The sequence below is a fragment of the Salmo salar genome, chromosome 03, assembly GCF_965601325.2.
Source record: "Salmo salar chromosome 03, fSalSal1, whole genome shotgun sequence".
Lineage (NCBI taxonomy): Eukaryota > Metazoa > Chordata > Actinopteri > Salmoniformes > Salmonidae > Salmo > Salmo salar.
In genome coordinates this window covers 22,534,837-22,546,958 of record NC_138293.1, presented here as the reverse complement: position 1 = coordinate 22,546,958, position 12,122 = coordinate 22,534,837, and positions in this window count along the sequence as shown.

Sequence of the window (12,122 nt, the reverse complement as noted above, 5' to 3'; positions counted from 1 at the left end):
TCAGATCCTCCTCTCCACCCTCTCCGAGTTGGGCATCTCCGGCGCGGCCCACGCTTGGATTGCGTCCTACCTGACAGGTCGCTCCTACCAGGTGGTGTGGCGAGAATCTGTCTCCGCACCATGCGCTCTCACCACTGGTGTCCCCCAGGGCTCTGTTCTAGGCCCTCTCCTATTCTCGCTATACACCAAGTCACTTGGCTCTGTCATATCCTCACATGGTCTCTCCTATCATTGCTATGCAGACGACACACAATTAATCTTCTCCTTTCCCCCTTCTGATAACCAGGCGGCGAATCGCATCTCTGCATGTCTGTCAGACATATCAGTGTGGATGACGGATCACCACCTCAAGCTGAACCTCGGCAAGACGGAGCTGCTCTTCCTCCCGGGGAAGGACTGCCCGTTCCATGATCTCGCCATCACGGTTGACAACTCCCTTGTGTCCTCCTCCCAGAGTGCTAAGAACCTTGGCGTGATCCTGGACAACACCCTGTCGTTCTCCACTAACATCAAGGCGGTGACCCGATCCTGTAGGTTCATGCTCTACAACATTCGCAGAGTACGACCCTGCCTCACACAGGAAGCAGCGCAGGTCCTAATCCAGGCACTTGTCATCTCCCGTCTAGATTACTGCAACTCGCTGTTGGCTGGGCTCCCTGCCTGTGCCATTAAACCCTTACAACTTATCCAGAACGCCGCAGCCCGTCTGGTATTCAACCTTCCCAAGTTCTCTCACGTCACCCCGCTCCTCCGCTCTCTCCACTGGCTTCCAGTTGAAGCTCGCATCTGCTACAAGACCATGGTGATTGCCTACGGAGCTGTGAAGGGAACGGCACCTCCATACCTTCAGGCTCTGATCAGGCCCTACACCCAAACAAGGGCACTGCGTTCATCCACCTCTGGCCTGCTGGCCCCCCTACCTCTGAGGAAGCACAGTTCCCGCTCAGCCCAGTCAAAACTGTTCGCTGCTCTGGCACCCCAATGGTGGAACAAGCTCCCTCACGACGCCAGGACAGCGGAGTCAATCACCACCTTCCGGAGACACCTGAAACCCCACCTCTTTAAGGAATACCTAGGATAGGATAAAGTAATCCTTCTAACCCCCCCCCCCCCTTAAAAGATTTAGATGCACTATTGTAAAGTGGTTGTTCCACTGGATATCATAAGGTGAATGCACCAATTTGTAAGTCGCTCTGGATAAGAGCGTCTGCTAAATGACTTAAATGTAAATGTAAATGTAAAAACCCTAGACAGTGAGTAACAAGACAATCAGACTGAATCAGAAGTCTTGTGTGTAGGACTAATGCATTGTTTGTTTTGTGTGCTGCTCAGAATTCACTTACACTCTCACACTGTATTGAGAGTAACTCACCTTCCATCTACATTTTTGCCAGCATTCCTTCCGCCAAAGACTTACATTGACATTTTGCCCAACTATTCGTAATGGAAAAGGAAACAATGCAAACAATAACAGCCAATCCTTGAAATGGAGGCTTAAGGGCGTGCTGACTTTATATGTTCCTTTTTAAATGACTGTTTGGATGTTGATCCTGCATGGAGTGCTCCAAATCCTTAGCCAGGCATAATTCCTGTCCCAATTAGCACCCTATTCCCTATATAGTGCACTACTACCCACAGGGCTTTGGTCAAAAGTAGTGCGCTATGTAGGGAATATGGTGCCATTTGGGATACAGACCTTGTTTAGTCTATTTGTTTATCTCTTTTCCTCAAGATAAATGTGGATGGCCTCCTTTGTTGTGGGGGCATTTCATCTTGGAATTCCTCAAAATGTTAAGCTGTTTATTAAGTGACAATGATCAATAATGACGGATGTTGTAATTATGGGGCTAATGCTGGCTCTGGATGACATTGTCTGCATCCGAGATGGAACTCTATTCCCTATGTAGTGCACTACTTTGACCAGAGCACTATGGGCCCTGGTCAAAAGTAGTGCACTATATAGGGATTAGGGTGCCATTTGGGACAGAAACATTGAATGTTAATTACCCTGGGAGGCCTTCACAAATAATGCAGAGAACCTCTTCAACTATATGCACAAAGAGAGATCTCTCTAGTGTGCCATTAATCTTCATTCCAAGGAATACTCCTTTAATGGCCTTATCCCAAAATGTGCATTTAGCTTTTCTCTACGTGTTTTGTATAGCTGCACTGTACACAACAAGGACAATAAGACATTTAAATGCTGTATCTAGCATATGAATATGACCAAGCTTATTATAGCACAGATAATTTATCAGCATGTTTGCATTTATCATGTTATCATTGAATTTGAATGTGTGTAAAAATAGATTGTTGATACAGAATGTTACTACACTACATCTCCTGGCATCTTCAGAAAGGTAGGTTTATATTTTAATATCTAACTCTCATTTGAGGTGTACAAACCTGACAATGCGAAAATGGACTCTTCAGTCCTCTTCCACACCCACACATTAAACAGAGTAAACACATTCATTCAGCTTGTGAATAGTTAAACAAGGATCCATTGTTCTCGTACACTTCTTCTCGACACACCTGCAATCCCCTTTCCTTCTTGCTGCGTGGTTCCCACCACAACTAACCAAGGGATTTGGAAAAGGGGGATGGCAACAATGCTTTTAGTACATTTCAGGATCCAAGGACAAACTAGGGAAAGCTAAACATTCTGCTAAAACGCATTTGGCCTGTTTCTTGTTTAGGAGCTGATTGTTGTGGTCTAGGCCTAAGTGCTGTGTTTCCATCTCGCTGTAATGACTCTCTCTATATCCCTCTCCAGGGGTACACCAACTAGCTAAATATTGTAATTGCCGATCTAAGTTATCCTATTAACCCACCGGCAGAGAGAGATGCACTGCACCAAGGGCCAGTTGCACCAGTTGGACGTACGCCTGGTCAAAACTCTATGTCCAATTTACCATTTAAGACAAACTTTTTCACACCCAGCTGGTGCAACCTCTGGTCTTTCATGACAAGTGCCATAATGTCTGAGACAGAAACTGCAAAATAAGAGATACATTATGTCTCAACTTCTTCCACCAGCAACTTTCTTTCAGATCAGCTGACAAAAGTTTCCCCGTTTTGTAATGCATTTGCCCACTCATTATAAAAAATATTGTCACATAAATCATTTTTCTCTAAACTTATCTCTCTCCAATTATCTCTGATTCTGTGCATGTACAGTCCTTACAGGACACATTCCAAATGGCAGCCTATTCCCTATGGCTCTGGTCAAAACTAGTGCACTATAAATGGTATAGGGTTCCATTTGGTTCTCAACCACAGTTGTCCTCCACTCTGCACTGCTGTGGGAGGGAATCCACAAGTGGCCCTGCAGACGCGTTCATTATAAATAAAAACATTCATTAAATGGAAATGCGTCTAATTTAGAACACCATCATTTACCAACAGCATTTAGACCTTTGGTTCTCTCATTAATCAGCAAAGTGCTCATTGGAATTGCAGATCAGCCACAAGTTTAGAGGACATTCCTCTCCGCTCCGCTTCCTCGCAACGAGATCAAGCTGCCTGCCTGCAGACCTCAGGCTCAATCAGATCTAATGTCTCCTCTGACCTCACCCACTGGTGATATTTACTGTCTGCCTGGGAGCGATGTCTGGGTCTTCCACTGGTTGTCAATGCAATGACTGTCTAATATAGGGATGTAATAAGGAAAACTCAGCTCCCCAGGACAGAGCAACAGCAGGTACAAGAAACCATTTTTAATATGATATGAGTTGCAACTAGGGAACAACAATCCACATCAGAGCAAAAAGATTGTCCAACCTACCATGGCCCATATGCACGCCAAAGAATTAGGAATTAGAATACTAGAATGGACATGAACCTTCTTGTGATGGTCCAAAGGTCAGCCATGTTGGTCAGGGAGTTGGTCAACCATGATTTGGTGTTGTGATAAGATGTTGTGTAAAATAATGAATGAAAATAATTTATCTGCACTGATGTGTGTTAGCTAGCTAGCCAGACAGTTTTAGAGGAATTATTCAATACAAATTTCAAATTAACTGCCAATATGACAACATTCCATTCAAATAATGCAGTCATTCCACAGCCATACACTGGCTCAAATCGGTTACATTTACATTTTAGTCATTTAGCAGAGACTCTTATCCAGAGCGACTTACAGTAGTGAATGCATACATCTCATTTCATAATTATTTTTTTTGTACTGGCCCCCCGTGGGAATTGAACCCACAACCCTGGCATTGCACACACCATGCTCTACCAACTGAGCCACAGGGACAATGCACCTCAGATGCATTGCCTATGGTATTATGTAGTATACGCGCAACACATAACAAAACCACAGGGTTGAGTCCATTTAAGGTCGTCACAGGTTGACCCATGTCGCTACCAGGCACGTTAGATTTGAGATAAGCAGATGTTCACTTTATGAGGGACACAATGCTTAACTATTGCATACAACTCTCCAATGCAGTAGGGGAAGCAGACAGACAAGTAAAAGAGGCGTGGGGAAAACTCCCGAGGGGGAGACATGACGTAGTACCAGGACAGTGGGTGATGGTAAATATATAACAGACACATTAGGGACAAAATGGGAAGGTCCTTATCAAGTTTTGTTTATAACGAGGTCAGCAGTAAAAGTCCAGGGAAATTCATGATGGATAAGTGTCACTCATTGCAAGATTGTCCATTTTGATGACAAAGCGGAGCCTGGAGAAAAAATAACTGGTTGATTAGCAATTGGGGCCAATCTCGGGTGAAGAAGCATAGTAAGATGATCAGAACCAGATAAGCTTCTATGTTGTACACCGCAGTTGTCAAATTAGGGATATCTAGGTGAAATGTCCAACTTTTTCCTGATAATCGGGCCATGCTTACTTAGGGAAATCTATGCGAAATATCAATTTCTCTTGAAACCAGGACATGTTACTTTCACTTTTTTGTTTCCTTCATTTACAGGTTATGAGAATCTATCGTCTGAGGCTGCAGCAATATCCTTCGATTCAAGGACTCTACCTGAAACGATACAAGATCACCGGTGAAGTGCAGCCAGTGGAACGGAAGAAGTATTCCTCACTATCGGCAGACTGTCACAACACAATTTCTAATAGTTATCTATGTGGGACTGATACCAGTGAGGAAGAGCTGGTCACTTTTAAAGGACTTGGTGAGTGATTACCTTGCCAATAGGACAAGTAACTATTATTGACTTATAGACAATACTTTTTTGTTTCATGTTTTTTATTATTTTCTAAAAATACATTTTAAGTATATTTATTTTTTAAATAATAATATTTCGAAAGAAAAATACTCAACGCAGAGACAGAGGACGAAAGTCAATAGAGTAATAACGATCAAGGGAAATTGTGTAACGATTTTGTTTGGAGACGTAGTGGAGTCAGGCGCAGGACACAGGTATGAGTGCAAACAGTCTTGTTTACTCAAAAAACACAATCAAAAATCTCCAACAGCAAAACAACAGGGTTAGGAGAAACACCTCCAACAACCACTGACACGAAACAATCACGGACAAAACAGAAAGGGAAGCCAGAGGGTTAAATAAGGAACATAATAAGGGAATTGAAAACAGGTGTGTATAATTAAGACAAAACAAAACGAACAGGGAAACATGGATCAGTGGTGACTAGTAAGCCGGTGATGTCGACCGCCGAATGCCGCCCGAACAAGGAGAGGGGCCGACTTCGGCGGAAGTCGTGACAGTACCCCCCCCCCTTGACGCGCGGCTCCAGATGCGCGCCGACCCCGGCCTCGGGGACGACCCGGAGGACGGGGCGCAGGGCGATCCGGGCGGAAGCGGTGAAACTCCTGGATTAACGATGGGTCCAGGATGTCCTCCGCCGGTACCCAGCATTGCCCCCCCTGGGCCGTACCGCGCACTCCACGAGGTACTGAAGGCCCCTCGCCCGACGTCTGGAGTCCATAATGGCTCGTACTGTGTACGCCGGGGCCCCCTCGATGTCTAGAGGGGGCGGAAGAACCTCCCGCACCTCAGACTGCTGGAGCGGACCAGCCACCACCGGCCTGAGGAGAGACACATGGAACGAGGGGTTAATATGATAATCAGGGGGGAGTTGTAACCTATAACAAACCTCGTTCAGTCTCCTCAGGACTTTAAATGGCCCCACAAACTGCGGACCCAGCTTCCGGCAGGGCAGGTGAAGGGGCAGGTTTCGGGTTGAGAGCCAGACCCGATCCCCCGGTGCATAAACCTTGGCCTCACTGCGGTGGCTGTCGGCACTCGCCTTTTGCCGCCTGATGGCTCGTTGTAGTCGTACATGGGCAGCGTTCCATGTCTCCTCCGAGTGCCGAAACCATTCATCCACCGCAGGAGCCTCGATCTGGCTCTGATGCCATGGTGCCAGGACCGGCTGATAACCCAGCACACACTGAAAAGGGGTTAGATTAGTAGAAGAGTGGCGGAGGGAGTTTTGGGCCATCTCCGCCCAGGGGATAAATGACGCCCACTCCCCCGGCCGGTCCTGGCAATAGGACCACAGAAACCGACCCACCTCTTGGTTGACTCTTTCCACCTGTCCGTTGCTCTCGGGGTGGAAACCTGAGGTAAGGCTGACCGAGACCCCCAGGCGTTCCATAAACGCCCTCCAGACTCTAGACGTAAATTGGGGACCCCGATCAGACACTATGTCCTCAGGCACCCCGTAGTGCCGGAACACATGGGTAAACAGGGCCTCCGCAGTCTGTAGAGCCGTAGGGAGACCGGGCAAAGGGAGGAGACGGCAGGACTTAGAAAACCGATCCACAACGACCAGGATCGTGGTGTTACCCCGTGACGGGGGAAGATCCGTCACGAAATCCACCGATAGGTGTGACCACGGTCGTTGCGGAACGGGAAGGGGTTGTAATTTCCCTCTGGGCAGATGTCTAGGTGCCTTGCACTGTGCGCATACCGAACAGGAGGAGACATAAATCGGTGGTGACTAGTAAGCCGGTGACGTCGACCGCCGAACGCCGCCCGAACAAGGAGAGGGACCGACTTCGGCGGAAGTCGTGGCAAATTGTGATTTTTCTGTAATAAGGAATTATCAATGGAAGTGGTTGGTTTTTAATTCAACATCTGTTAGGAATGTCATTCCTGAACTTATAGCTATGTGTGGCATGTTCTCATTGGTCCAACCTGAAATAGGATACTTGTTATTTGGCCATTGGCTCAGTTTTATTGCAAGGAATTCTAATTGGTCAACCACAGGCTTGGGCTGGGTTATAAGCTACACCCCGTACCTTTGTTCTGTGGAGAGAATTACAGGAGAGACTCTCAGGCGAGCATCACAGAAGACAGGGGAGAATGACCATCTACTTCCAAGCATGATTTGTCCTATTTGAATAAACCAATTTTCCTCCCCCTGATTTGCGATGGGGTCTGTGTTATTAAAGAATAACATCAACTGCTAACAGGAATTATTCAATACTATTTTCTAATCAACCGCCAATGTGCCAACTTTCCATTCAAATAATGCAGTCAATCCACAGCCATACACTGGCTCAAATCAGTTGATGATAAATAAATACAAGTACTGACATGGTATCATATAATAGCACTCACAGCTTTCCAAGAAAACAAAATCTGAGAAATGTATGGGCTGTTTACATACATTTTAGAGGCTATTTATTCTGAAAATGTGTATAAAACCCGTATAAACTGCATTTATAATTATATGACAATATTTTAGGTTGACTATAATCCCATCACACAATTTCAGAACCATCACATGCCTTACTTGATATTTTCCTGCATAAGTAAAAGCAGGAAATGCCTTAACTATGCCTGTACTGTCATTGGCCCCATTATGGAACTTTTAGGGTTTATGACATAGCCCCTCTAATAATTTAATAGGATCTCTATGATGCTCAGCACCATATAATTAGAATCACGGAATTCCTATTCTAGTCATTCTGATTCTATCCTCGGCACTCTCATACTGTCGTAGTGACATGATCGGCCTATTTGTCTTACCACTAGAGAAATGAGAACATATTCTCCACTGTGACCCTTCTTCCTCCACTGTTCGTTTCATTATTTGTTTGTTTGTCTGTTTACTTCTGGTTGAAATCAATCTTACGGATGTAGGATCTTAATGCTTCAGTCTGGTTTTAGACCCCCATCATAGCACTGACTGCACTTGTGAAGGTGGTAAATTACCTTTTAATGGCGTCAGACTGAGGCTCTGCATCTGTCCTCGTGCTCCTAGACCTTAGTGCTGCTTTTGATACCATCGATCACCACATTCTTTTGGAGAGATTGGAAACCCAAATTGGTCTACACGGACAAGTTCTTGCCTGGTTTAGATCTTATCTGTCGGAAAGATATCAGTTTGTCTCTGTGAATGGTTTGTCCTCTGACAAATCAACTGTAAATTTTGGTGTTCCTCAAGGTTCCGTTTTAGGACCACTATTGTTTTCACTATATATTTTACCTCTTGGGGGATGTCATTCGAAAACATAATGTTAACTTTCACTGCTATGCGGATGACACACAGCTGTACATTTCAATGAAACATGGTGAAGCCCCAAAATTGCCCTCGCTGGAAGCCTGTGTTTCAGACATAAGGAAGTGGATGGCTGCGAACTTTCTACTTTTAAACTCGGACAAAACAGAGATGCTTGTTCTAGGTCCCAAGAAACAAAGAGATCTCCAGTTGAATCTGACAATTAATCTTGATGGTTGTACAGTCGTCTCAAATAAAACTGTGAAGGACTTCGGCGTTACTCTGGACCCTGATCTCTCTTTTGGCGAACATATCAAGACTGTTTGAAGGACAGCTTTTTTCCATTTACGTACCATTGCAAAAATCAGAAATTGTTCTGTCCAAAAATGATGCAGAAAAATGTATCCATGCTTTTGTTACTTCTAGGTTAGACAACTGCAATGCTCTACTTTCCGGCTACCCGGATAAAGCACTAAATAAACTTCAGTTAGTGCTAAATACGGCTGCTAGAATCCTGACTAGAACCCAAAAATTTGATCATATTACTCCAGTGCTAGCCTCCCTACACTGTCTTCCTGTTAAGGCAAGGCCTGATTTCAAGGTTTTACTGCTAACCTACAAAGAATTACATGGGCTTGCTCCTACATATCTTTCCGATTTGGTCCTGCCGTACATACCTACACGTACGCTACGGTCACAAGACGCAGGCCTCCTAATTGTCCCTAGAATTTCTAAGCAAACAGCTGGAGGCAGGGCTTTCTCCTATAGAGCTCCATTTTTATGGAATGGTCTGCCTACCCATGTGAGAGACACAGACTCGGTCTCAACCTTTAAGTCTTTATTGAAGACTCATCTCTTCAGTAGGTCCTATGATTGAGTGTAGTCTGGCCCAGCAGTGTGAAGGTGAACGGAAAGGCACTGGAGCAACGAACCGCCCTTGCTGTCTCTGCCTGGCGGGTTACCCTCTCTCCACTGGGATTCTCTGCCTCTAACCCTACTACAGGGGCTGAGTCACTGGCTTACTGGTACTCTTCCATGCCGTCCCTAGGAGGGGTGCATCACTTGAGTGGGTTGAGTCACTGACGTGGTCTTCCTGTCTGGGTTGGCGCCCCCCCTTGGGTTGTGCCGTCGCGGAGATCTTTGTGGGATATACTCGTCCTTGTCTCAGGATGGTAAGTTGGTGGTTGAAGGTATCCCTCTAGTGGTGTGGGGGCTGTGCTTTGGCAAAGTGGGTGGGGTTATATCCTGCCTGTTTGGCCCTGTCCGGGGGTATCATCGGATGGGGCCACAGTGTCTCCTGACCACTCCTGTCTCAGCCTCCAGTATTTATGCTGCAGTAGTTTATGTGTCGGGGGGCTAGGGTCGGTCTGTTATATCTGGAGTATTTCTCCTGTCTTATCCGGTGTCCTGTGTGAATTTAAGTATGCTCTCTCTAATTCTCTCTTTCTCTCTTTCTTTCTTTCTCTCTCTCGGAGGACCTGAACCCTAAGACCATGCCTCAGGACTACCTGGCATGATGACTCCTTGTTGTCCCCAGTCCACCTGGCCGTGCTGCTGCTCCAGTTTCAACTGTTCTGCCTGCGACTATGGAACCCTGACCTGTTCACTGTGATTACTATTATTTGACCATGCTCGTCATTTATGAACATTTGAACATCTTGGCCATGTTCTGTTATAATCTCCACCCGGCACAGCCAGAAGAGGACTGGCCACCCCTCATAGCCTTTCTAGGGAGTTTTTCCTAGCCACCGTGCTTCTACACCTGTATTGCTTGCTGTTTGGGGTTTTAGGCTGGGTTTCTGTACAGCACTTTGATATATCAGCTGATGTAAGAAGGGCTATATAAATACATTTGATTTGATAATAATCCTGCAGCAATAGGAAATGTGAATTATTATGTGGATTATAATTAATGGACATTTGTGTAGGGGTTGATACATTTTTAATAAGGGAAAAGCAAGTCTGAAATTTAAAAGTGGAAATTACAAACTTCAGAAGCCTTTTTCAACCAAATACATTACAAGTTTTACATTTCCTGCATTCCAGGAAAGTTCTCCTGCAACAGGCTGATCAAATTAAGATCCTACATCTGTACATGAACCATACTTGTCATAACAAAGACAAATGTTCCTGTCAAGTATTTAGTGAAAATATGATGATTATGCATGATCTTGGTGTAAACTAAATTAAAATAATTATACACCAAACTTACAGTTTAACATTATTTGCTATTATGGTTTGAGACTGTATACTAAACTGTATAATTTTGGTCTCGTAATTATAGCTACTTGATACCAGCCTATTCAGACCCAACACACTCATCCATTGGAATAATTTAGAAACATTTCTTTCAGCAGTGAGGGTAAGTCAATTCTACATGTGGACTTGTATGAGTGTGTGTGTATGTGTGTGTTTCATCAGCTAGAGCCCACAGTGCACACACACACATGCTTTGTTTTTAGTCAATAGTGATGGGAAATTCAGAGGAGTGCAGTGCACTGTGATTCAGAGAGGAAAATAAGCTTCTCTCTCTGTCATTCACAAGATCACTGGAGCATTGCAAGCACCCACCAATCTCATACCTTTCAGTAGGCCGAAGCTGTGGATTTCAGCACAACATGCCAAATAGCTTTGCATGGCTCTCTGACATCTGCAGTGGAAGACAGCAGAGCAGACAACAAGATTATGGCCATGAGCAGTGTATTTGGTGGTTATTCTGATGATAGTATATTATTAGTATTATGATGGGGGAAGATACAGTGTCTTCAGAAAGTATTCACACCCCTCAACTTTTTCCACATTGTGTTACAGCTTGAATTTAAAATGTATAACATTTAGATTTTGTTTCACTGATCACAATACCCCATAATGTCAAAGCGGATTGTACAAATTTAAAAAAAGTGAAAAGCTAAAATGTCTTGAGACAATAAGTATTCAACCCCTTTGTAAAAAATAGAAGTAGCAGACATTGAATATCCCTTTGAGCATGGTGAAGTTATTAATTACACTTTGGATGGTGTATCAATACACTCAGTCACTACAAAATTACAGGTGTCTGAACAGTTGACAGAGAGGAAGGAAACCGCTCAGTGATTTCACCATAAAGCCAATAGTGATTTTAAACCAGTTATAGAGTTAAATGGCTGTGATAGGAGAAAATAGTAAGGGGGTGTAAGTACTTTCTGAAGGCACCGTATATGTCTTTGAACATATGAAGAATTGTATTATTTGACCTAATTAAAAATAAACATGTAATTTTGTCTTTGACAGACATGAGCAAAAACTGATTTAAGTCTGTTCTGGAGTTCTGTGTGTGAGTGTGTGAGTGTGCGTCAGGGTAATCTTAAATGTAGTCATCTGTCAATCCTAGACCACAATCATTCTGAGTTAATTGACAAAGAACAGTCGCTCCTCTGGCATCATCACGACTTTCTATTTTGTAGTGTGAAAATACATATATTTTACAATGAAAGTATAAAAATACTAGCTACTCCTGGGAGTATACTGTAGCAGAAGATGCTCTGAAACTTCCTCCCTCTCCTCACTCTCTCTGCGGTGTCTGCAGTGCTACTGCTAATAATGTGCTTTTCTACATCTCCCATGTGGAATCACTTTGTAGTTTTCCAGGGCTTGCTACTTTTGCCAATTAGTTGACAGATGTTTTATTATTCTTTT